General features: G+C 47.4%; 1 long non-coding RNA gene across 1 annotated transcript in view; it reads right to left on the reverse strand.

The window, feature by feature from the left end:
• Nucleotides 1-1,676: 1,676 nt before the first annotated feature.
• Nucleotides 1,677-27,435, reverse strand: part of LOC115474888 — a 204,102-nt gene continuing 178,343 nt past the window's right edge. The window contains exons 4-5 of the long non-coding RNA XR_003942929.1: nucleotides 17,107-17,174; nucleotides 1,677-1,740 (exon numbers count right to left, since the gene is read on the reverse strand). This is a non-coding gene — a long non-coding RNA (uncharacterized LOC115474888). The remainder of the gene's footprint in view (nucleotides 1,741-17,106; nucleotides 17,175-27,435) is intronic.

Here is a 27,435-nt window from a genome sequence, read left to right on the forward strand (position 1 = left end):
GTCTATAAAATAATGAATGGATTGGAATGGGTACACGTGAATCGCTCGTTTACTCTTTCCAAAAATACTAGGACTAGGGGGCACACGATGAAGCTACAAAGTAGTAAATTTAAAACGAATCGGAGAAAATATTTCTTCACTCAACGTGTAATTAAACTCTGGAATACGTTGCCAGAGAATGTAGTAAAAGCAGTTAGCTTAGAGGGGTTTTCAAAAAGGTTTGGATAGCTTCCTAAAAGAAAAGTCTATAAGCCATTATTAAAATGGACTTGGGGAAGATCCACTGCTTATTTCTAGGATAAGCAGTAAAATGTGTTGTACTGTTTTAGGATCTTGCTAGGTACTTGTAACCTGGATTGGCCACTGTTAGAAACAGCATGCTAGGCTTGATGAACTTTTGGTCTGCCCCAGTATAGCAATATTTATGTACTTATGAGGGAGGAAGGCTCGACCCTGAGCAGTGTCCAGAAGAGCCACAATGAACTCTAAGGTCTGAACAGGAAGAAGATGTGATATGGAGTAATGTACTCAAACCCGAGGAGTTCTAAGAGCCTTATGACAGATAGATTTGAAGTCTGTGCAGCCTCTCAGGAGGCTGCCTTGATTAAACAGTCATCACGGTAGGGGAAGATGTGTTGCAGGTTCTACTATCAGGTATTTTGTGAAGACTTTAGGAACCAGCCAAGCCGAACAGCAAGACATTGTACTAATATTGCTGAGATCCACAGCAGAAGCGTAGGAACTTTCTGTGGGCAGGGAAGATAGATATGCAAGATAATGTCTCCTTGAGATCTACAGAGCAAAGCCAGTCACTGTGTTGGATCATGAGAAGTGATCCCAGGGAAACCATGCAAAATTTTTATTTGAGAAAGAATTTGTTTAAATCTCACAGGTCATACTCTCCCCATCTTTTTTTAGTATGAGTAAGTACCTGGAGTAAAACCCTCAACCCCTCTCTAGCAGAGGAACTGGTTCTATTGCATTCTACCGGGGGAGGGCAGAGAACGCCTCCCAAATTACTATCATTTGGAGGAAGCTGAAACAAAACTCTCTCGGTGGATGGTCGGGAGGTCTCCCCCCCCCCCCTCAGAGCATAAACGTTCTGTATAATACGTAACTGTTGGAGGTTATGAGCAGCCACCTCTGTTGAAGGAGGATAAGTCTGCCTCCTACCAGTAGTTCGCTTGGCACGGACAATTGGACAGCGGCAATGCCCTCGAGGAAAGAGTCAAAAACTGACTTGTTTAGACTGGGAAGGAGTCTGTGATGTCTCTCCCCGCTGCTGTCACAGATATGAGCTTTGGGCCTAGTCCTTTGAGGTGAAGTGTGTGTGTGCAGGGGGGGAGAGGGGGTAATGACACTTAGATGTATACTAATTAGAGCATTAAAAAAACTCCTGCAAATCTTCTAGAAGGAGGCAGCAGAAGTTTGTGGCCTAGATAGAGTTTTTATAGTATCTGTATGGTTGTTTTTTTTTTTATTAGGTCAGCCACTTCCTTGACTTTGTCACCAAACAAATTATCTCTATGACAAAGGCCATCTGCTAGACACTCATGGATAGTGGATTCAAGGTTAGAGACCCTAAGCCAAGAAAGACACCGCATTGCTACTCCTAAGGCAGAAATGCATGAAGAGACATCAAAAGCATCAAAGTCTTGTCCTGCCCCGGTACTTACAACAAATCTAGAAGTTTCCTGTGAAGCTTGAAGAACTCATCAGCCCTTTCAGGAGGAAGAAGGTCTGCAAAGGAGAAAGTACTCTGTATTAGCAACTTTAAGTAAATTGTGGAATAAAGTTATTTAATATACGATTGTTCTTCTGCCAAAAGAGTTTAATGTTCTAGCTTCTCTGTCTGGAGGGGCAGAAGCATGAGATCTCGTACTGCGTGTATGTTTTAAAACAGATTCCACAATTAAGGAATGATGGGGTAACTGAGTTTTTTCAAACCCAATGCATTTTTGTATCCTGCACATTGTATCAATTTTCTTTGGAGCAACTTGAACTGTCAGTGAAGTCTCCCAGTTTTTAATCAGAGTATTCCTCATAATTGTATGAAATGGAACAGTAATTCCTTCTCTTGGAGGAGAGTCATAATCTAGATAATGAATTCTGAACGAGCTTCTTCCCCTGCCTCCAATTTGAAAGGTATGGCTTGGGCCATTTCATGGACAAAGCCAGGAAAGGATATACTTTCTGGAGGAGACTTAAGTCTCTCAGATGGCAGAGAAAGATCAGGCAAGAGGTCCTGTGGGTCCAGCTCTGTCTTCCAGGTGGGGTTTGAGTCTGACTCTTCAAAGTACTGTTCTTGGGAAGTACACGGAAGAGAGTATCACCCAGAGTGTCAGCTGGAGAAATTTCTTCTGCCGATGTTGACATATGCGTCGGTTGGGTTTACAATCAAACCAAGTCTGAAACTTCCCAGCTTAGCAGCTCACAAAGTAAACTTAAGTTCTATTTTTTTTTCTTTTACCACACAGCTCTATACAAATTGCCCCTCCTCCACAGGTATGAGTCACCAGATGCTATATAACCAAATTGATTGAATTAAGTCTCTGGCACTGAAAATTCAAAACCTAATTCTAATAAGCACACCTCTAAGACAGACACCAGAGTCACCAAATTCTGTGTAACCAAGTTGATCGGAATAAGTCACTTGGCACAGGTTCCAAACACAGTTCTAATGAGAGCCTTTAAGACAATTCCAGGACAAAAATATGAAATCACTGGCACAGAAGTTCTAAACACAGTTCTACAAAAGCACCTTTAAGAAAGTACTAGCATAAAAATATGAAATCACAATCTAACAACAACTGTAAGTTACAGGCAAAAGGATGAACACAGATTAGAATCTTTTAGGAGGACAGAACCTCTGCAAGTGAAAAGACAGGGTTTTATTTTGTTTTTAATCAGATATAGTAGAGTCAGCAGTTCATCAGGAAGATTTTAAGACATAGGTAACCACAGTTTACAATCAAACCAAGTCTGAAAATTCCCAGCATATCAGCTCACAAGGTAAGCCTGTATAGACTATGTATGCAGTAGTCCTGAGAGCTCCTTTCTGAGCTTAGCCCAGATTTCTTCCTGTAGAGTAGGCATTGGTACCAGCCAGACAGTGGTGTGGATGCAGCTTGAGTTATATAGCCTGTGCAAACATAGGAGACCTTGAAGGTTCTCAATAGGAAAGAAGTTAGAGAGAAGGAGAGCAGTCACTACTGCATTGATGCTTCCTGTGCATCCAAGATGTTGACGCATGGGAGATGTTGGCAGAGTGCCTGGAGGAAGAACGATGGCAATGCTTCTTTGGTTTTTTGCACTGCAGGTCCCTCAATGCATGCTACACCGACGAAGAGTCCTTACACATTCATGGTACTGAGTCAGACTCCGGACCGTCTCAATGTTGCGTCGGTGCACCTGATGTTGATGCAGACATTGATTTAAGTTCCACGTTGAGTACGAATCTCCTGCCATGATCAATGTGGATGCCGATGCAGAACCAAAACGTTTTCCCCTTTGGACTCTGTGGGCATTAAGTGTCCTCACTACAGAATGACACAATTACCGTTACCATGGATATACCGTGGTAATGGCAACATTGAAAAAAAATTTCCGTGGATATGGGAAAAAAACTTTTTTCTAGCCCACGGGAATGGTAAAAAGCCTTGTTCCCACGGTAAAAAAATCCTCTCCTCCACACGGATGTCACCACTTATACTTTCCTGCAATCAGCCAGCAGAGTCAGCAAGTCACACAGGCCAGCTCCATGGCCTTCCTCCTGTCAAGTCCTGCCCTCTCTACTGCAACCTCCTGCTTGAAAGGAGGAAGGCCACAGAGCTGGCCTTTGTGAATCACTGCCGGATAGCTGCAGGAAAGGCAGTGTGAATACTTACCTTACTGACGTTGCCAGCGGCCCAAAACTTGAAGAAAGACAGGAGTGATCATGTGACACCAAGCCAGAGGGAAGATGCTAGTCTAAGTCTCTCTGGATCCCCGTTTGGTCCCTCCATGCAAAAAGCGCTAACTGGACTTTGCAACACCGATTCCAACCCGGGGCGGTAGGAGAGGAGTGTTTTGGCTACCTGTATTCACCGGGCGGTGGGACGATGGCGGCGCGAGCAGCACATAAAGAAAAGTTCCGAAGCAAGAGCGTGGAGGACAAGATGGCAGCGCCTTCAAGCCCAGCTAGCCCCACAGTATCCTCGGCCTGGGTCGCTGAGATTACCAATGAGGTGACGCGGTAATAGAGGAACTACTGGAGTGGTGACTAACGCCTACTGATTCCAAGTTGGAGCGTTTACAAGTTCGGATAACAGATTTGGCAAAAGATTGTGTAGCTTTTCAGCAGCGTACCAGCGACGTAGAAGACTGGGTCACTAAAGTGGAGGAAAAACAGGACTTGATGCACAAAAAGCTTTCCATGTGGGAAGCTAAGGTGGAGGACCTAGAAACCTGGTCCCGCAGGAATAATCTGAAGTTGGTGGGTTTCCCAGAAACTATACTGAATAAAGATTTGGTGGGATTTCTGGAGCAATGGCTTACTAAAGAACTGCATTTTCTGAACAGCTGGGGTCCTCTGTGTGTGGAGCGAGCATACAGGGTGGGACCCAGACAAGCAGAGTGGCCAAAACCCATGGTGGCTATCTTCCGAGTTCTGAATTTTGTGCATAAGCAGGTTATATTACAAGCGCTGCGCACGGGGAAATCTGTCTTATGGGAAGCAGAAGATCCTTTGCTTTCAGGACTACTCAACTGGAGTGGCAGCACAGCGTAGAGCCTTCGCACCTATCTGCTCCAAACCGTTTGGCTTTAAAAATAAAATTTGCTCTGGTGTATCTCCTGCCATCCTTAAAGTCACCCATAATGGATCACCCCGGACATATAAACAGGGGAGGATGCTCGTGGGTTCCTCACACAGCTGGGAGAACGGGAAACCGTGGACCAGGAGGACGTAATTCGCTGATCTTTGAGTGGATGCCAGATTCCCCCCCCCCCCCTTTTTTTGTCGCTCTGCTCCAACTGAACTTATCTCTTTGTTTTATTTCATGTTGGATGAATACATTGGGAGAAGAAGCAGCGAAATTAGGAAGAGACTGCCAAGTTTTGATGAGACTTTGGAACACACTGGTTGTCTGCAGAAACTGCTAGTGTTACCGCCTAGTTGAATCACTAACTGGATCTTTTGGATTGGGTATGAACGTGGACTTTGACTAAACCCACGTGGGGTGGGGTCCGGCATATACATATTGTACAGTTGTGATTACAAGGGGGGATGTGGGAGAGGTGTTAGATATGACAGTTCCTATGGGGGGACCATTAAGTTTGGAGGGTGGGGGGGTGGTACTGGTTGGGGGGATGGGAGGGGGGTTGGGAGAGTCTGGGGTAGGAGGTTCAGATTCAGAGGCAAATCGGGCATAAGAGATTGGATATGCTGGTGTATGGGTTGATGAATGGTGAGATGTTGCAAGGGTGTGTGGGAGAATGTGAGAATTTTGTGGTGTCATTCTGGGGGGGGGGGGCTGGCTGGGACGCCCCCCGCTGGACCCAAAGTTTAAAAACACCACAGGTCACAGCCTTGTTTATACTTTTCCTATGGTGAAACTGGTAACTTGGAATGTGGGGGGGGGGGGGGATAAACTCACCTATAAAGAGAACAAAAATTCTACAGCATTTACATAGACACAAAATTGACATAGCTCTATTGCAAGAGACGCATTTGGAACATTCCAAACTGTTAATCAACATGCTTTCCTCATCTGTAACCTCTACACCCCAAACCAATATGATTATCTCTTGCTATCCAGGGGGAAGTTTAGCAGGATGGAACAAGCGGAGATAGGTCCATATGTTATCTCGGATCATGCCTGGGTTTGGTTGGACTGGTCTTTGGGGGCAAGTGGTAGTCGTTGTGGTCGTTGGATGTTCCCTCTTAAGTTGTATAAAGATCCTACTTTTCGAGAGCGCCTTCTACGTTGTTGGAAGGCTTATAAGTCCAACAATGCGGGACATGAGTTTGATCCCATGTTATATTGGGAAGCCGCAAAGGCGGTACTTCAGGGGAAATCATTAGTTACACTCATTATGTCAGAAGGGCGAGGGACCGGGTGATTCTAAGGTTGGGCTCCCAGCTGCGTCACGTTCGACAGAGGCTGGGGGTTTCTCATGCAAGAGCACATCATCAACAAGTGTTGCAGGTGGCGCTGAACACCCGTCTCCATCAGCGAGTGCTTAAGCCACAAATATATTATCGTTATATGTTATACAGACATGGTAACAAAGAAGGAGGTGACTGGCTAGAATAGTTCCTCCCAAAGGAAGTCAACAAAAATTTTTAAAGCTTTGCGATGAGAGAGGAGCTAGAGTCCATTCAGACGAGGCAATATGTGATATCTTCCAAAGTATTATTCTCGTCTCTATGCCTCACCCCGGATGTGGGGCTTCCAGGGAAGCTTTACTTAGACACAGTGTCAGTACCCTCTATTGATCAGGAGGCTAGAGATTATTTAAATTCCCCGATACAGGAGGCCGAAGTTGCTCTTGTAATAGATTGTAGCCCACTACTTAAGGCCCCTGGGGTGGATGGATTTCAGGCAGAATTCTACAAACTTATGGGTGTGGAGGTGGTGGCTCCTCTGACCAACTTGTTTGTGGATCAGGAATTGATGCTCTCGTCGTTAGATATGGCACAAAATCGTTTTGCTTAAACCAGGGAGAGACCCCACCTTACCAGAGTCTTATCACCCTGTATCACTTTTGAACTATGAGGCCAAGATTTTTGCGAAAATAATGGCTGACAGATTGGCTCGTATTTTACCTAAAATTATTCATGAATCGAAAGTGGGCTTAGCGAGAGGTTGTTCCTTAGCTAAGAACCTTCGAACCATATTGGCCACCTTGGAGTATAGAAAACGAGAAGGCTTCCAGTCCATGCTTGTAAGTTTTGATGCTGAGAAGGCCTTTGACTGGGTGGAATTGGGATTTTCTCTTTGCTTCCTTGGCATCATATGGTTTTTTTGGGACGTTTTCTCTTGGTGATTAAAGCGCTCTATTCAGCACCCCGGACCAGAGTATTAGTTAATGGGAGGGAATCCCAGGTCTTCCCTGTTTTAAGAGGGAAAAGGCAGGGTTGTCCTCTCTCTCCCCTCCTTTTTGTGCTCACACTAGATCCCCTTCTTAGAGAAATTGTGGCGAACCCGGATATTAGGGGGGTTCAGATTGGTCCCTACTGTTTTAAGGTGGCAGCTTTTGCTAATGACATATTGGTCCACATTACGAACCCAAGGAATTCCCTGGCAGCACTTTTAAAAACTTTTAGGGAATATGGGGATTATGCAAGATGGTAAAATTATGTATCTTACCTGATAATTATCTTTCCATTAGTCTGTATAGATCTATCCATAAACAAGTGGGTTATGTCCATCCACCAGCAGGGGAGATAGAGAGCAAACTTTGACTCCCTATATATGGTCACGTGCAGTCACCAATTCCTCAGTATGTCGATACCAAAGCCCATGGACCTTGAGAAATTCTCCTGTGACTGCCAACTCATTAATCCTATAACCGCCGCAGCGGGAGGAACTGAATTGATTAATTGGCCCTGCCACCGCAAAAGCGGGAGGAACTCAACAGCTCACTGAAACAGATTCGCCCCAACTCCAGGCAAATCAGGGAACTTACACTTGTTGAAGTTGAACTTGAAGTAGAAACTGAACCTGACGGAGAAGTTGAAGGTGCCTCTGAAAAACTATAAACACAAGTAAACCAATACACCACCGTTTTCTGGGCGGGGCTATAGATTGATCTATACAGACTAATGGAAAGAAAATTATCAGGTAAGATACATAATTTTACCTTCCATAGTGTCTGATAGATCAATCCATAGACAAGTGGGATGTACCCAAGCAGTACTTACCCAGGGTGGAACTCAGAAATGCCAAACAGCAACACCGAGGCGCCGAACGCCACATCAACCTCTTGCGGCCCTGTCCAGGTGATAGTGTTTGCAAGAGGTATGAACTGAAGATGAAGACGCCGATCTACAAATGTACTCCACAGAGATCGATCTCAATTCTGTCATAGAAGCCGCCGAGGTTCCCATAGAATGAACCTTCAGATGCACCGGCGGTAATTTCCCCGAAAGAATGTATGCAGAATTCATAGCTTCCTTGACCCCACGATCCACTGAAGGGCTGGAAGACTTGTGACCTTTGTGAGGCCCAGCAAACAAAACAAAAAAGATGATCCGCTTCCCGGACATCATTTGTCACCTTCAAATATGTGACGACACTCGCTTAACATCCAGGCATTGAAGGACGAAAAACTCCTACGTATCATCCTCCGCTCGGCACGAAGAGAGGCAGAGTTGTTAATTCACATGAAAATAAGACACACCTTATTCAAAAAGGGAGGTACTGTGCGTATAGAGACCTCCGCTGCCGTGAACTGCAGGAAGGGACTCTACCAGACAAGGCTTGAAGTTCTGACCCTCTTCTCGCCAAAGAAAGTGCAACCAGAAACCCAGACTTCAGTATCACAAACTTCAGCGAAATTCGAGAAAGAGTCTCAAAAAGAGGCTTCCGTACTGCTCGCAGGACTAAGACAAGATTTCACGAAAAGATGATCGAGCTTAGGGGAGGTGCCAGCTGGTTCACTCCCCTTAAGAAGAACACCATAACATGGACGAGAGAGAAACCCTTCACCCGTCCTCTAAAGCAGGCCAAGGCCGCTACCTGAAGTCTAAGAGAACCCAGAAACAGTCCCTTTGGAGGCCCTCCTAAAGGAAGGTCAAGATGGAGGCAGCTGACGCCGAAGCGGGAGAATGGATCCCGCTGCACACCAGGACTCAAAGGTGCGCCAAACTCTGGCGTAAGCTGTTGGTGCGAAGCGCCACCTCGCTCTCCCCATAGTGGCTATAACTCGATCCGGACAACTCTTATGTCAGTCGAGTCTTCCCAATAGCCCGGCCGTAGACCAAATGGTAGTGGGCCCTGAAACGCAACTGGGCCCTGGCACAAAAGACCTCGACGTGAATACGCAAAGGCTCGCTGAACAAGAGCCGCATCAGATCCACAAACCACAGGCTCCTGTACCAATCTGGGACCCCAGCATAACTCGCCTCGGGTGCAGGACCACCCGTCTCAGACTCCTGTGCAACATAGGCCAAGAGGGAAACACATATAGAAGCTGTTCTACAGGCCATAGCTGAAGGAGGGCATCGATTCCCAGAGACCAAAGAACCAGGCCTCTGCTGAAAGACCACGGAACTTGGAGCTGACAGGAGTTGCCAACAAATCCATGGTCGGCAGACTCCACTGGCTCATGAACCACGAGAACGCCTGGTCTGAGAGCTGCCACCCTCCCGGACCGAACACATGCCGACTGAAAAGGTCAGCCTCAACATACAGATATCCTGCAATGAGTGCTGCCGTCAGTCACTCCAAATGCTGTTCCGCCCAAAAGCATCAGTGCCTCACTTCCCTGGCCAAGGGAGCGGTCCTGATTCCTCCCTGCCTGTTAACCTAGACCACCACCGTGGCCTTGACGGCCAGGACCCACACTGACTTCTGGAACAACAGCTGCAGAAAGTCTTGGAGAGCCAGACGAATCCTCCTCAACTCCCAGAGATCGAAGGGCCACTGCGCTCCAGCGGGCCTAAATTCCTTGTGCCCACCGTCCCTGGCAGTGACCAACCTGACAAAGTGGCATCCGCTGTGACTACAAACCACGCGAGCATCGTCCGGGGCATGCCCAGACCGAGAGAGTCTGTTCGCAATTCTCCGACACTGGGAACCAACGGCTGAGCAGAGAATGCTGTACTGGCCTCCCAGGTTTGCGACGCTGACTTGGGAAACAAGTTGGAGCCCTAAGTCTGCAACTACTACTTCCCCGCCTCTGGAAGACAGACTCTGCCTACCTGAGAGTGTGAAGGACTTAGCAGACTCTTCTCCAGATGGATAATCCAACCCAAGGATCGCAGTAGGGAGAGAACCCTAACCATGGCTCTCACACCTTCCTCAAAAGATGGTCCCGGACCAGCCAGTCAAGTAGGTAAGGGAGCTCTGCCTTGACTTGCTGAGAACAACCGCCATGACGACTATCACTTTGAAGACGATCTGAGACACTGTTCCAGCGCGAAAGCAAGGCCCTGGAACTGAAACATGGGGTCCGGACTGCAAGCGGAGATAACGCTGAAAAAAGAAATGTGCAAATAGGCCTCCTTGACCAGAGCTGACAGAAATTTTCCCTTTCCTTACGGTGGCCAAGACCGACCGGAGGTACTCCATCCTGAAGTGACTCACTCTCAAGGCCTTGTTGATTCCCGAAATCGAGAATAGGCCGAGAGGAACCTCCTGTCTTTGGTAACCAGCAGCGACCTGTGCCACCTTGTACCACTGGAAAGGGCCCGACAGAGCCGATAGAAAGAAACTGTCCAGAGACAGCTGGACTGCCGCAAACTTGTGCAGGGACTTGCAAGGAGAGGCCAAGAATAAATTCTTCAGTTGTAACCGTTCCGGATGACTCCGAGGAGCCAATCGTCCGTCGCTACCCTGACCCACTCACCCAGGAAGGAAGACAGCCGTCCTCCGATGAAATCCGGGTAATGAGCCAGGTCCCCCAAAAAGGTCACGAGCCCTAGGGGTAGTTCAGGTAGCATTACCGCCGAAGCGACGGCCTCCACGAAAAGCCTGCTGGCTGACGCTGCTAGAAATAGAGCGTTATCCAGACGATACCGGAGGGCTCCTCGAAAACAGCCCCTGGAAGAGACCATACGAGAAGTCGCCCTGTTCCTGACCTCTGGGAGCCGCTTGATTCCTTTGGAATCTCCCAGCTCCGACACTATCTTATCCAGCTCGACTCCGAAGAGGAGCTTAACCGTGAAAGATAACTTGCCTATAGCCCTTATAAGTCGTGTCAGCTGCCCCATGGCAAAGTGAAAGCCAATAGCGGGCAGAAACGACTAAGAAAGTTCCTTAGTAGCAGCCCGAAGGCTACTATAGCCGATCCGCCACATAGACCCAACCTATTCTAAGGTTGGACCGGCCACTATTAGCTCTCACACCGAGGAAGCTGTTGCAAGGGGGTAAGGCTAGGCCCGACCACGTAGGAGCCACAAACAGCTGCCTACTACACCAGGAGGCTGTACAAAGACCCATTGCAATGCGGCTTCTAACCTCCTGAGAGCGGTGCTGCCTTCCACGGGCAAAGCCATTCTTGGTCCCTGTATGACAAGAGGTTCCACGGGTAGGAAGGAGGAAAGACTCGCGCTATCCCTCAAGAAGGGGAACAAGTGCTGCATGACCTTCGCGACCCGAAGGGCAGCCTCCTGAGAAACCCCAAAGCCTCGCCATAAGAGCCTTCAGTGCCTCGAAAGGAGGAAGGTCCTAGGCGGGCACCTGGTGGCCGATACAAAAGACGGCAACTACTACTTCCCCACAGTAATAGGGGGAATCGAACCAGCCACCTTCTGATTACAAGACCTACCGAGGAAGACCCACCATGAGGTGCTGAGATTCCCAGAATGTTCAAAGCCCGCACAAGGCGAAAAAGGTGGGCAGGAGCGGAAACCTCTGCTCCATCTGAGAAGACCTCACGTCCTCCAGCATGTACACCTGAGCGCTGGGAAACCTAGACCTGCTGCCCACATCTACCTCAAAAACCGCAGACTCCAGGTCTAGATACAGGGGAGCTACCCTGGGGTGCTTGTGAGGCCTGCAGAGCTCCTATCAGCCCGGGAAGACCCAGCCCTTAAAGGCGAAAAACCTGGTGCCTAAAGGCACGAAATCTGGGTAAAAGAGCTCCATGCTCTGCACCCACAGCAACACCGTCCCTGAAACAGCTGAAGAAGCAGACACACGGAGGTGCGCGAAGCCAAGATGGCGCCCGCTGCTTCGGTCCGAGAAGGCACCACGCAGGAAGCAAAAGCGCTCCTGTTTAACTTAGGAGCTTTTCCTGAGCCACCCTTCTTGGGGCGCCCTGCTCCGAAAATTAGCCATCGCGAATTGGGAAAAATACATTAGGAGTCACCATTGGGAGACGGGCGGCTATCGCGGAAGGAGCTCCGCAACTGGCGGCAAAAGGGCGGGAAAGGCGGACAACGCCGAAAAAGGCCGCGCTTCTCCCGTCGGCGCTTGACCCCGGACCGGGGATACAGGCGCCGCACCATACCTTCCGGAACCCCCTCCCGCTTAAGCTTTCAGTACCTGAAAATCCGAAGCTACGTCTTGCAAGGTTCCGCGTTAGGAGTTACGGATCAAGAAAGGGATCTGGGTGTCGTCGTCGATGATACGCTGAAACCTTCTGCTCAGTGTGCTGCTGCGGCTAGGAAAGCGAATAGAATGTTGGGTGTTATTAGGAAGGGTATGGAGTCCAGGTGTGCGGATGTTATAATGCCGTTGTATCGCTCCATGGTGCGACCGCACCTGGAGTATTGTGTTCAGTACTGGTCTCCGTATCTCAAAAAAGATATAGTAGAATTGGAAAAGGTTACAGCGAAGGGCGACGAAAATGATAGTGGGGATGGGACGACTTTCCTATGAAGAGAGGCTGAGAAGGCTAGGGCTTTTCAGCTTGGAGAAGAGACGGCTGAGGGGAGATATGATAGAAGTGTATAAAATAATGAGTGGAATGGATCGGGTGGATGTGAAGCGACTGTTCACGCTATCCAAAATACTAGGACTAGAGGGCATGAGTTGAAGCTACAGTGTGGTAAATTTAAAACGAATCGGAGAAAATTTTTCTTCACCCAACGTGTAATTAGACTCTGGAATTCATTGCCGGAGAACGTGGTACGGGCGGTTAGCTTGACGGAGTTTAAAAAGGGGTTAGATAGATTCCTAAAGGACAAGTCCATAGACCGCTATTAAATGGACTGGAAAAATTCCTCATTTTTAGGTATAACTTGTCTGGAATGTTTTTACGTTTGGGGAGCGTGCCAGGTGCCCTTGACCTGGATTGGCCACTGTCGGTGACAGGATGCTGGGCTAGATGGACCTTTGGTCTTTCCCAGTATGGCACTACTTATGTACTTATGTACTTATGAAGCTGCAACGAATCTGCCAGAGTGAGCAAACAGCTGTTCCTCAGTTTCTGGTTTTTTTTTTTTTTTTTTTTACTTCAACAGGAGAAAATTCACGTTGCGCTGGCTCCAGCGGAAGGGGGGAGAAGGGAGGGACCTGGCACCACCAGGTGTCACCGCTCGATCCCAAGCCTGGGAGAGCCCTCAACCCCGGGGGTTAACTCAACTACACCTGCAAAACAGGAGAGGAGACCCACCAGTGCTCAACTACACCTGCAAAGCAGGAGGAGCCCAAATCCAAGCTCAATTACACCTACAAAGTAGAAGAGGAGACCAAAGCAGAGCTGCTGAGTCTTGTGACCATTCCCTGCTAGATAGAGAGAATACTGAGGAATTGGTGACTGCACGTGACCATATATAGGGAGTCAAAGTTTGCTCTCTTTCTCCCCTGCTGGTGGATGGACATAACCCACTTGTCTATGGATTGATCTATCAGACGCTATGGAATGCATCTTAACCTGGAGAAATCAGACGCCCTACTTTCATCCTTCCAGGTACAGAATTCTTGGGGTACGGCATTTCCACTACATTGGGCAGTTGGTTCCTTTAGATATTTGGGGGTCCGTCTAGCAAATGGAGGTGAATTCAATATATAGGCTTAATATTGAGGTCCTAATGGAGGACACCCGGAGGCAATTGGAGGCCTGGAAGGATCTCCCATTGTCTTTGTTGGGGAAGGTAAACCTTTTGAAAATGGTCCAGTTTCCCCGATGGCGTTATGTTCTGCAGACCCTACCTTTGAGGCTCTTACAGAAGGATTTGAAAGATATTAATAGATTGTTTAGTCGCTTTTGCTGGGCGAATAAAAAAACTGAAGATACGGCTTGACACTATGTTAGGGGATTGGAATGGGGGGGGGGGGGTATTGGACTTTGCAACTTAAAACATTACAATCAAGTGTGCCTGTTGCACTATTTGGGAGACTGGTTCAGTCAGACACAAATTCACACACCGGTGGAGATGGAGCGCTCGTTCTACGCCCCGTATAACTTTTTCTCTTTGTTGTATCTCTCAAGAACTCACACACCTAACCATCTGAAAGGGTGTATTTTGATTGGAACTTTGCAGGATGTGTGGAGGACATCTAATTAACTGTCCATTTGGGGTAATGGCGACTTTCAAACGGGATGGGACAATGCCGCTTTCCGGCACTGGCACGAGAGTGGTATATCCCTTTTGGAACATGTCTTACAGGGGGATGGAAAATTGTTATCATTTGAGAGACTTCAAGATCGTGTGGCGGATACATGAGTTAATTGCTTTGTGTATACACAGCTTGAGCATTATGTTTTTTCCTTGGAGGCGTCTCTTCTGGGAACTCAACTGGGATCCAGGATCCGAGATTTCTTTAAAGAGGCAATGGACTCAGATCTCTCAATCTTGGGGTTCTGTAGGATTTTAGTCAAGCGGGATCCCGGCAGAGACTTTTCCCTATTGAAGGCTAGATGGGCAGCGGATTCAGGGATCTCTTTGGAGGGTTGGGAGGTAGCTGCTACACTTTGGGGTATTCCCACTCTGACCACCGATGTGAGACTCAGGGAGTGTGGCTATAGAGTGATACTGAGGGCTTATATGTCAAAAGTGCATTTGGCTCACGTGGGGGTGCCCAGAGATCCTGGCTGTTCTAAATGCAATCAAAATTTCCACACTTTGTACCATGCTCTTTGGGCCTGCCCACGAATTCGGATTTTCTGGGAAAGGGTTGGGAGATTTTTGTCGAGGTTGTTGGATCACAGGATTCAAGGGTCATTCAAACAATTTCTGCTTGATAAAATTGGTGCCTATCGTTCCCTGAACAAAAATGCTATCCTTTTGTGCCGCAAATTAAGCTTGGTGGCTCGAAAAGTTATTTTACAATGCTGGATATCATCAGATCCACCAGCATTTTGGCACTGGAGGAACCAGGTGCACCTTTTGGTCACTTGGGAGGTTCAGGAGGCGAGGGGATCTCCCAAATGTAGACAGTGCTTTATGCAGCTCTGGAACCCGTATTTGCAAATTCTGGGTCCTCGTGGTCATAGCCTTATTGTGTCTACAACATCTCTGATCTTGATCTGCACTGTCGGGGGGGGGGGGGGGGGCGCAGCTGGGTCTTTAAAGGTTCAGGTACGGGAGGCTGTTTAGGTGATTTAGTAAGTTTGTTATATAGGTTGCTATTCTCACATGGCTTGGGATTTGAGCTCATGTTTGTATATTACACTAATGCTACCAATCTCTGTAATGTTGAAATACACAGCCGGGGAAGAGGGGAGGGGGGTTGGGAGAAAATGTTAGGATTAAGTGAGGGAATTTTTCTTCTGTATCAGAAAACACAGAAATGTTGTTCCCTGTTTCCGTAACTTTCAATAAAAATTGTTTAAACATAACTTGAAGAAGGATAGCGGTGCAGGGAGCCGGAAGGGACTGAGTAGGAAAGAGCTGACCAAGGAGGTTAGACTGAGAACCAGAGACGGCATGACAGCTGAAGATCATGAGGTTAGTAGTCTCCCTTCCCTCTCCTCCATGCAGCCATCATTTCCGTTCACCTAAACAAAGCAAGCAAATCTATGAGCTGCTCTGTCCTCATTGTTGTTCTTTATTGTTGGTAGCATTTTTATTTATCTCACTTATATTTTCAAGCATGCCAGCTTATGCAGCATACGGACGTACAAAGAAAGCACTGGGTTTCATCCATTAGAGTAGTAATTAGTTCTAAATTGTAAATCATTGTGTCATTTGGAGGGGCTGGTTATAGGGACTCCCTGTATTCATACAGAAATGTTTTCACCTAGTAAAGGGCCACCAAAACAGAGTATCAGGTGCATAACAATCAAACTTACTATTTAGAAGTACAATTTTTTAAAAAATAATTTAATTAGGTTGAAACCTGGGAGCTTTTAACATCTTTTTTCCTGTATGTGATAACTTGCTCCTTTTGTTTTGTGGAATGTAGTGAGGTATTAAATAATGAGGGAAGGGCTTCCTTCATGAAGAAATTCTGTCCAGAGTCAGTCTAAATGTGGCAACATTGTCCAGTCTGAGGCTTCTGCAGATGAGAGTCAGACCTCACGGGGATGGGGACAAAGCTCACGGGGATGGGGACAGATCTCGTGGGGACGGGGATAAAGCTGGCAGGGACAAACTTTGTTCTGTGTCATTCTCTAGTCTTCACTTGAATGCACAGGCAGAGGCCACATTGTATATCCCGGTGCTCTGGTCCTAAGCATTGAACACAGCAGTTATGAGGGTCAGTGCCTGGAATGGTCCTACTGCATCGAGTGCACTTCTTAAAACTACTTGGCACACTCGATGACATGGACTCGATGACATGGAAAAAAAAGACCAATGCAAGGTCAAAAGGATCAATGGCCCAGGGAGCTCCAGTAGTCATGTATTCGAAAATGGTCAATGTTTCCCGGGCAAAAGAAGAGCTCAGAGGCCCTAAAGGCTGAAAAATGAAAAGTAATTTAAAAAATTGATAAACTGAATAAAATAAATAAAGAAAAGAATAATAAGAAGAAAAAATATCCTGAGTAGTGTTGGGAAGGCACCAAAAGGCAAAACTAACAGGCTGAGGAGAGATTAGAAGGCCAATCTCTCTGCTCCGCAGAAAACGCTAGACTAGTGGTCCCGTGCTCAAGCGTCAGGAAGGAAGGCACCCCCACACGTGTAGTGGGGGCACTGCTTTAAAATTTTAAAGTGACAGTGCAATATGGCAGTGTTTGCACCAGGTCCCATGGATGACGTCACCCACCTGTGAGAATATTAGTAACATGGTCATTTCAGAAGTATGTATACAAGTGAAAGATAGAAACAGAAGGAAACAGCTGTAAGTGCTACAGTTGATTTGAGTTGGAATGTCACAAATTTAAAGGAAAAGCATTCTCCCTGATGGGAAAAACGAAAAAAAAAAAATCAAAATCATAAAATCCTATGGGAATACAACATAGAAAAAAGCAAAATGGAAATTTCAAAACAGCAAATGGTAGTCCAAAGCCAGTTTGACCAGAATACTTCACACCACTGAACTGAGTACTTTACATAAACATATGACTCACTCTTTGTTCTCTTCCCCTGGAGGTGGTGTCTTGCCATGTCCTTCCATTACAAAATCCTCCAGTTCCACCTGTCAAGACAAGCACAGGAGGTCAGCAATGCACAAAGCATATAAAGAGAAGCATGACATCTTCAGTGAAAGAACAGGAGTATATCAAAAAAGAGAAACAGTCTTGACTGCACACATAAACAAATTTGTTGACCATAATAATTTCTTATGGTGAAGGCGGTTAGCTTAGCAGAGTTTAAAAAGGGGTTGGACGGTTTCCTAAAGGACAAGTCCATAAACTGCTACTAAACGGACTTGGAAAAATCCAAAATCCCAGGAATAACATGTATAGAATGTTTGTACGTTTGGGAAGCTTGCCAGGTGCCCTTGGCCTGGATTGGCCGCTGTCATGGACAAGATGCTGGGCTCGATGGACCCTTGGTCTTTTCCCAGTATGGCATTACTTATGTACTTAAGATACACCCCTTGGAATTCCTCTCTTCCCATCCAGTTCTTACTAAATCATAACTAAATATAGATGGAAAAAGAAATGGCAAATGCTGGGCAGGGATCAGGGAGGAAACAGAGAGGGGAGTGGGTGATATCAGTGTTGGGCACAGGGTGAGAAAGAGGGGGAAGTGTAATTTTAGTAGGGTGAGAAAGGGGGGGGGGGGGAAGTGTAATTTTAAGATCATCTCTTGTGGATAGTGTGACAGTTGTTAGACCAAAAGTAAACCATACTTATGATACCAAGGTTCACCATTTGCTATTTAGCTTGTCCACAAGTCATTGGTATCAGAGGAGTAGCTTTGCAATGATCTGAGTCCTTGTCAGAAAGAGTATTTCCAATGCACTGGAGAATTTCAACATCTGTCCCCCTGCCTCTTCATTGGGGAATTCCTCAGGACTTGGCGTTCATATGTTTTATTGAACATCTGACACCATTACTAGAGATAATCCAGCTGTCTGGAGTTCTCTTGTCATGCTTTCACTGATGATATTGATCTGGAGGCAGCTATTGAGAATTTGTCTCATGAGGAAGTGACATCAGCGTCCTAAATAGCAGTATAAATGTAGCGCTCTGTCCCTAGATTTTACACACATTGAAGCTGTTTCAACCACAAACTGATCTTAATCCCCCATGGATGCATTAGAACACCCACACCAGTCATGTCAGCTGTTTGCAATGCTTGTTATACTGCATATTTCTCTTAAGTATTATTCATATTTAGTAAGGCTACACATTTAATACATTAATGATGTGATAAATGCGTTAATTTTAACACGTTAATGGAAGGTCTTACCCTCATCTAGCACTGCTCTATTTTCCTCCCAACTGTACAACAATTTTCTGCTGCTTCTCTCACCCACTGCAGCGCTGAAAACATGCTGCTTCTTTCACTTGCTCCAAGTCTCACTCCCGCCTACTCTAACAAAACTTCCTATTTCTGGTTAAAATGCTAGAGAGAGGGGCTTGGAGCGGGTGAGAGAAGCAGCATTCAACCAAGCAGTTAAGTATAGTAAACAGCCTACTGCAACCCCCAAAACAGAAATCAGCCTGCCCAGTCTAAACTGAACTGCAATGATTTTGCTGTATACGTTGCCAACAAAATTAAAAGTCTCCACCAGGATTTATAGGCAATCCCACTCAGTCCCCAACCAGTTAACCAGGGGTGCACAAACTTGCCCCCTCCTGAGAAAGACAGATGGGACACTTTTAACCCAATGACAAACCCCTAAGAGACCTTCAACCAACTACCTGCTCTCTCCCCTGCCCATCAAAGATGGGCCTTATAGAAGGCACCACAAAAATTGTGTTATATCACCAATGAAAGGGACGAGAGTACCAAATCCAGTCTTATAAATATAACTCTCAAGGTAATTTGCAAAAGAAAACTCTCAAAAGAACACAACAACTATAACTCTGAGGTGCATTCGTATTGTTTGAAAGGGTAAGGAAAAAAGCCTCTGATTCAAGCCCAACCTTCAACCCAATAGTTATAGGTTAATAACAAGGGTGGAGTTTTTATGTATGTAAATGTTGGGTATATTTTTCGTCATAGGCAAAAAAAACCTTTGATATACATAAATGCTATCTCCACAGAGTATATGAGGGATCCAAATAAAACATGAAAGAATCAAATCCAAACTTAGCTTTCAAGTATGACTGCAGGGAAATGTGTGAGTCATTGGTTCAGCACGCCAACTCTGGCCATAGTTTCGCTACAGAAGTGCTGTATCAAGGCGTGAGTAACCAGAAGTAATCACTCACGAACAAACTTCCTGCTCGCTAGTCCCTGCTTACTAGGGAGGGAGGGCATCAACCAAGCTGGACAGTTGCCTCACCGAGTTCCGCAAGTGAATGCTCGTGAAGAGCTGGTATGACTGAATCCTGGCGGCAAGCATAGCGGCCCGATAAAAAGATATAGTGGAATTAGAAAAGGTGCAGAGAAGGGCGACAAAGATGATTAAGGGGAGGTGACGACTTTCCTATGAGGAAAGGCTAAAGCGGCTAGGGCTCTTCAGCTTGGAGATAAGGTGTCTGAGTGGTGATATCACAGAGGTATATAAAATAATGAGTGGAGTGGAAAAGATAGATATGGAGCATCTGTTTACGCTTTCCAAAAGTACTAGGACAAGGGGGCATGCGATGAAGCTGGAGTGCAATAAGTTTAAAACAAATAAGAGAAAATTTTTCTTTACTCAGCGCGTAATTCAACTCTGGAATTCATTGCCGGAGAATGTGGTTAAGGCGGTTAGCTTAGCAGAGTTTAAGAAAGGTTTGGACGACTTCCTGAAGGAAAATCATAGAATGTTATTAAATGGGCGTAGGGAAAAATCCACTATTCCTGAGACAAGCAGTACAAAATGCTTTGCTCCGTGGATCTTGTTGGGTGATTGTGACCTGGATTGGTCACTGTCTGAGACAAGGTGCTGGGCTAGATGGACCATTGGTCTGTCCCAGTGTGGCGATGCTTATGTCTTTCTCCCAAAAGAGTCCCAAAGTCCTAGCTTCTCTGTATGGGGGTGCTGAGGCATAGCCCCTAGTTCTTTTGGCTCTCTTGAGGGCGGAGTCCACCACCATAGAATTGTGGGATAACTGAGACCTCATCAATCCAGGTTCACCGTGGATCCGATATTGGGATTCAGCTTTCTTCGGGATCACGGGGCCAGACAGAGGGAATGACCAGTTCCGGATAAGGACTTCCTTCAGTACCTTATGCAGAGGAGCCGTTACAGCCTCTTTAGGTGGAGAAGAATAGCCCAGGACTTCGAGCATCTCAGCCCTGGGCTCATCCTCAACCTCCATAGGGAAGGGAATAGCCGTAGCCATTTCCCGGACAAAGGAGGCAAAGGACAGACTCTCCGATAGAGATAGTCTCCTTTCTGGTGGAGGGGAAGGTTCAGAGGGAATCCCGTAGGACTCATCAGAAGAAAAGTACCTGGAATCTTCCTCTGACTCCCACGAACGCTTCTCTTCAGTATCGGATAAGACCTCTCTCATGGCACTCCGAGACTGAGCCTGCCTCGACGCCGAGGAACGACGTCCTGAATGGGGATGTCGAGAGGCCGACGCCTGCATGGACTGCGGTGAAGCTTCCTCCACCGACATCGAAGGGGAGTCGACCTGGGTGCCAGGCGGCATAGAGTCTGGGGACCTCTCCGCAGGAGAAGGGCCTGACGCCGCTGCAGCAGACAGTCCGGAAGGCGCAAGCACCCCCAACATCAAAGCAGACTGGCGCAGCAATTCTTCCAGAAGCTCTGGAAGCAGGGCCCGGATGCGCTCGTCAAGAGCCGCCATCGGAGAAGGCTGCGGGGTCGGTGGAACAGCCGGTGGCAGAATCTGCCGAAGCCCGGGAGCAGGTACCGAGCTGCCAGGAGACCGACGCATCAGCACCTCCTGTATAGTGGGGGAGCGGTCCTCTTGGCGCCGACGCTTCTTGGGTGTCGATTCTCTCGACGCCCCGGAGCTCCCGGCACCGTGTGTCGAAGGAGAATGACGACGGTGTTTCTTCGCCTTCGCTCGATGCCCGTCGAGACTCCTCACGTCTCCTCGGGGCCGGGTCCAACAAAGGTCGGTCCTGGGGGGCCTGGATAACAGGAGGCCTCGAGGCAGGGGAAGACCCACTTGACGCCTCACTGCTCCCAGCAAGGGTTGGTCTCTCAGCAGCCATTACTTCTGCTCCCGCCATCGATGCTTCCCTCAATGCCGACATCGACAACCTCGGTACTGATGTCGAAGGACTGGACCGAGACACAAAAAGCTGTTCACGTCGAACTTCGAGACGCTTGAGTCCATTTCTTCATACGAAGACACAGACTACAAACGGCTGGGCTATGGTCGGGCCCAAGGCACTGGATACACCAGGCATGGGTATCAGTACCCGAGATGGTCCGGTTGCACAGAGTACAACGTTTGAAGCCTCTGGGTGTCCTTGATGACATGGAAGGAAAAACGGCTTCAGTGAATCAAAAGACGCGATTGTGCCTACCAAAAGAAAAAAGGGAAGAACCCTACTGCGCGGCCTAAAGCCGGCTGCGTCATAAAACAAAGGAAATTTCAAAAGGGGACTAAAAACTAAGAAACTACGGGAGGTTGGTTTTTTTTTTAAAGAAAAAAAATGATAAGTAAAGAAAAAAAAGGCTATAAGTTGTCAGACTCTTTTCTTGGGCCGTACGAGGAGAACAGGGAAAAACCTGTCACCTCGTCATGGAAAAGAAAGAACTGAAGGGACACGCTCGCATAATGGGCAGGAAGTCGTCCACGCACACATGCCAGAAGACTCTGGCAAAACTTTAGTGTTTTTTGCTTGCAAAATTTGCCGCTTCCTGGGCCGACGCAGACGTCGACCCAAATGTGAGAACAAGCAGCCTGCTTGTCCTTGGAGAAATGAAAATTACACACAAAAAAAAAAAACCCTTACATAGTCTCTGCATAAGAAAGAAAAAAAGATCTGTGGAGCTATCGATATCTAGGAGTTACAAAAAAGAATGTCTATTAAATAAATACCTCAGCTAGCAAACAGAAACGAGCCTCATTTGGAGCCTACAGGGATGAACTCACCCTAGAGAGCCAGGTTCACCCGAGCCACAGATCTAAAGACATGAACAGTATTCATCGATAGCAAGCTCAACACTTACGAGAAAACAACTTGAATGAGAGAAGAGAAAAAAAAACAGGCAGCAAACTGAAAGAAACACTGCCGTTGTCCCTATAAGTTAGTTGCACCCTTACAGGGCCATCCCAGCTAACCTCACCCATATATATATCATCCACTTCCCCAGTAAGCAATGCCAATATGAACAGTAAAATCACATGGGACATGATAAACACTAGCAGATATAAACAGTTTGCATAGTTTGGATTTGGGGTGGTTTAAAACGAACCCTAGCAGCTTGAGTGCCCAAAATAGTCCTCTGCATGGATTCCAAAGCACCATCCTCCGACATGCTCTTCACCAGCAAATCAACATAAAGGAGCACATGGACTCCCAGTCTGCGTAGCAATGCTGCGACTACCCCTAGACATTTGGTAAATATCCTGGGAGCTAACACGAGGCCAAAGGGCAACACACTTTACTGGAAGTGCTGTGTTCCCAGCTGAAATCGTAGATACATCTGGTAGGCTGGGCTGGAAGTATCGGGATGTGGGTATAGGCATCCTTTAAGTCCAGAGAGCACACCCAATCGCTTTCCTGAATCATTGGGAGAAGGGTGCCCACGGAAACCATTCTGAACTTTTCTGGAGCCAGTCAAAAGCTCATCCTCTGCTTTGACTGGGGATCCGCAGGAGCCTTAGGTGCATGCTGTTGACGGGAACGAGTGCACTGGGGCTGAGCCTAAGTAGGCTGGCAAGAGGAGGTGGTGTACCTACGCCTCTGAGAGTAACAGATACTCCTTCTCAACTTGCCAAAAGACCTCCTAGATAAGGAGGCAGATGCAGAAAGCACCTGAGGGGACAGAAAAGAGATGGTATCGGTGTGTTTCTTGATTTAGTCAGCAACCTTCTCTCCAAAATGATTAGACACAGGGTATCCGCCAACCTCTGCTGAACTGCTGGTTCTAAGAAACATGGAGCCACGAGAGTCTGCACTATGCTATACTTTGGGCAGAGATCCTGGATGCCACTTCAAAAGTGTCATAGGAACCCAGGCCATGAACTTAACAACACGCCTTTTGCTGTTTGGCCAACTGGCTAAGTGACTCGGATTGCTCCGGTGGGAGACAGTCAGCCGTCAAGCATCTTGAACGAGTCCTGCAAGTAGTCGCTCATGAACAGCTGGTATGATTGTATACATGACATGAGCATAGAGGCCTGGAAAATCTTCCTTCCAAAAGAATCCAAGGTTCTAGCTTCTCTGCCAGGGGGCGCCGAACCACAGTCTCTAGAACTCCTGGCCCTTTTCAAGGCAGATTCCACCACCGTGGAATGATGAGGCAACTGAGGCTTATCAAATCCAAGGGTACTGTGGATCTGGTACATGGTTTCAATCTTCTTGGGCAGTATCGAGACAAAGGGGACTCCCAGTTCCACACGAGAACATCCTGAAGCATATCGTTCAGTGGCACAGTCACAGCATCTCTAGGAAGAACTCATAATACAGGTCCGCGAACATCCTGCCCTGGGCTCGTCCTCCACCGCCAAAGGAAATGGAATGGCAGCCACCATTTCCTTAACAAAAAGGGAGAAGGAAAGGCTCTCATGGGGAGACTTTCACCTTTCCTGTGGAGAAGGCTCAGAGGGGATACCATAAAATTCATCCTCCGAAAAGTACTGTGGATCATCCTCCGACTCCCATGAGTACTCCTCATTGGTATCAGTCACAACCTCCTCATGGGAAGGCTGAGACTAAGCCTGCCTCAACCTAAAAGAACCATGTCCCCAAGAAGGACATTGAGGAATCGGTACCAGCATCGACTCCAGCAAAGATTCCTTCACTGACGTTGAGGGGGTACCGGCTTAGTTGGCAGTTGACACCTGGGCTGCATGTGACACCGGCGTCAGAAGCTGCACTGCAGGCTGAGAGCCAAGCGGGGCCACAACGGGAGGCAAAGTAGACGCGAGCATCCCCAATGCAGTCCGGTGCATGAAGCAAGCCAGCAGATCAGAGAGCAAGGTCTGGATGCGCTCATCGAGGGCAGACATCGGGAAAGGCTGGGGTACGCCAGTTCAGAGACAGTCCGTAGATCCACTGGAGTTGAAACAAAAGCCTGGTCCTGGCTGGTGGGAGACTGACGCATCAGCACCTTTTGTATTGAGGGGGAGCAGTTCTCCCGGCGCTGCTTCCCAGGTGCCGAATCCTTCGACATCTCGGAACTCATGGCACCATGTATCGAGGAGGATCAATGTCAATGCTTCTTGGCCTTCACCCAAACCTGGTTATCGAGGCTCCTTGGTGCCAAGGATGACACTGAATCCTCACAACACTTCGCGAGGGTCAGTCCCGGGGTCTATGTACAGCAGTCGGCATTGAGGCAAGTGGAGATCCACTCAATGCACTACTGCTCCCAACGTCTACAGGTCTAGCAGCCATATGTATCAATGCTCCCAATGCGGGTGTAACACCTGACATCGATGCTGACGACGCCAACCTTGATGCTAATGCCGACGTTGAGGAATCATACAAAGACACAGGATATAGTTAGCAGGGCTATGGTCAGACCGCAGACAATGAAGACAACAAGAATGGGTGTCTTTACCAGAGATGGCCCAATTGCACCAGGTACAGCGCTTCAAGCCACTGGGAACTTCTGTGGACATGGAAGGAAAAACCGCCACAGCCAAATTAAACAAGATGATAGTGCCACAAAAAGGGGCAAGGCACCAAATGAGAACGTGACCAGAAGTCAGGGCCTAAAAATGGCCCAGCGATACAGAAAAACAGGAAAAATTTAAAAAGCAAAGAGAAAGAACTAAAAATAATAAAAGGAGGACAAAAGGGGGAACCGAAATATGGGCACAAAAAAATACAGCAAAGAAAATTGCCAAAAGGTGTACAAAAAAGCTCTTTGAATCGAGCTGTGAAGATTAACTTGAAAATACAGCCAACCTTCACCGCGATAAAAAAAAAGAACTGTGGTAGCCATGCTCTCACGGTGAATACCGACCAGGGTGTCTGTCTCAAATGCCCCCCTTATGAAGACTTATGCCACTAGTCTCTCTCTCCTTGTCCCTCCTTCTCTTCTCCAGGTCTAGTATTTTTCCTTATCTCCCACCAGCTTCATCATTTTTCTCCCTTTCCAGCTTCCTCATCAGGCACCCCCGACCCCAACACTAAAGAGTCATGGGATAGGAAGCAATGTTCTGGTGTGGATTAGGAATTGGACAGAAAACAGAGGGTAGGTTTAAATGGTCATTTCTCTCAATAGAGGAGGGTGAATAGTAGAGTGCCATAGGGATCAGTAATGGGACCTGTGCTATTTAATATATTTATAAATGATGTGGAAATTGGAACACCAATGCCCAGATGATTGAAAGCCCCGCGCTGTACCAAACAGTGCTCTAAAAATAGCGCTGGAACAGCGCAGGGATTTAATGTCACTATGATCAGGGATAATAGCATGCAACTTTATGTGCGCTATTACTTCTGATCATAGGGTAAAGTGCCGGAGAATTATGCACAAGTATGAAATCAGGCACAATTCTCCCGCACTTGTTTGACAGGTCTGGGGGTCCATGAGACCACCAGACCACAAACAGCATGGCCTTGTGCCCCTACTCCAAGCCAGCGACATGGGGGCTGAAGGCCCCCCAACCCCCCTGACACAAGTTGGGGGGGGGAGGGGCTGGAGATCCAGTGGGTCTCCAGCTCCTCTAACCCCCCCCTCACATCCCCCCCAAAAAGCCCTGGTGTCCCAGTGGGACGCAAATCAAACCCCCCCTAAACCTGGTGGTCTAGTGGCCCTCTTTCCCTCTCCCGTACCCTTATATGGTGTGAAGCCCCACCCAGCGTATCCCAGGATGCACTGGGAAGGCTGGGCGCTGTCATTTTCAAGGTGGCGCTGCTGGAAGAGGAGGAAGTGCACCTCCCTCCTCCAACAAAGGGATGGGGCGGGAAAGGGGGTGGGAAAGAGGGCCACTAGATCACCAAGTTTTTTTTTTTTTTTTTGGGGGGGGGGGGGGGGGTTGATTTGAAGCCCACTGGGCCAACAGGGCTTTTTTTTAGGGGGGATGTAAGGGGGGTTGGGGGGGCTGGAGACTCATCAGATCTCCAGCCCCCATGAACGTGTGTCAGGGAGGGGGGGGGTTGGGGACTGGAGGTTTGGGTTTCGCTTCTGTGGGGAGATTTGTATTTGGGGGGAATGGAGGGCCTGCTAGAATGTAAATGCATGCAGGGCTCACCATTCCTCCCCAATGGTCCGCAAACCCTAATGCCAGCTCTAACCTGGCATAGTGTTTGCTGCAGATAGTGAGCCAATGTTTGGCATGCTGCTCATAGATCACTGGGAAGGAATATGTTTAGCATGCAATTGCATGTTACTTGCGCTAAGAGCCCTTTTTAGCATGCATCTGCATGCTAGTTACATTCAGGGCCTGCGAGCATGTTGTTTCACACGCTCGGGGGCTCTGATCATGAGGCGGTAGCAAATGCAGGAGCTAGTATGGTGCTAATAGCCACTGGCGCCCCCGTGCTTCTGATCATCTGTCCACAAGTGAGGTCATTAAATCTGAGGATTACACAAAACTATTCAACGTTCTTAAAACATATGTGGACTGTGAAAAGTTGGAAGACTGGGCATCCAAATGGCAGATGTAATTTAATGTGGACAAATGCCAAGCAATGCACATTGGAAAGAATTATCCAAATCATAGTTACCTGATGCTAGGGTCCACTTTGGGGGTCAGCAACCATGAAAAAGATCTAGGTGTCGTTTTGTAGATAATACGCTGAAATCCTTTGCTCAAAAAAGCAAACAGGATGCTATGAATTGTTAGGAAAGGGATGGTAAGTAAGACCAAAAATACTATAATGTCTCTGTATCGCTCCATGGTGCGACCTCACCTTAAATATTGCATTCAGTTCTGGTTGCTGTATCTCAAAAAATATATAGCAAAATTAGAAAAGGTTCAAAGAAGAGCGACCAAAATACTTGAGCGCGCCGTTCACAGCCGCTGCCTTGATTTTCTTTCCTCCCAGGCCATCCTCGATCCGCTTCAATCCGGTTTTCGCCCTCTACACTCAACAGAAACAGCACTCTCTAAAGTCTGCAATGACCTGTTCCTTGCCAAATCCAGAGGTCACTACTCCATCCTCATCCTCCTCGATCTCTCCGCCACTTTTGACACTATCATGATTTACTTCTTGCCACACTGTCCTCGTTTGGGTTCCAGGGATCTGTC

Source organism: Microcaecilia unicolor, chromosome 1 (assembly GCF_901765095.1).
Source record: "Microcaecilia unicolor chromosome 1, aMicUni1.1, whole genome shotgun sequence".
In the NCBI taxonomy this organism is placed as follows: Eukaryota; Metazoa; Chordata; class Amphibia; order Gymnophiona; family Siphonopidae; genus Microcaecilia; species Microcaecilia unicolor.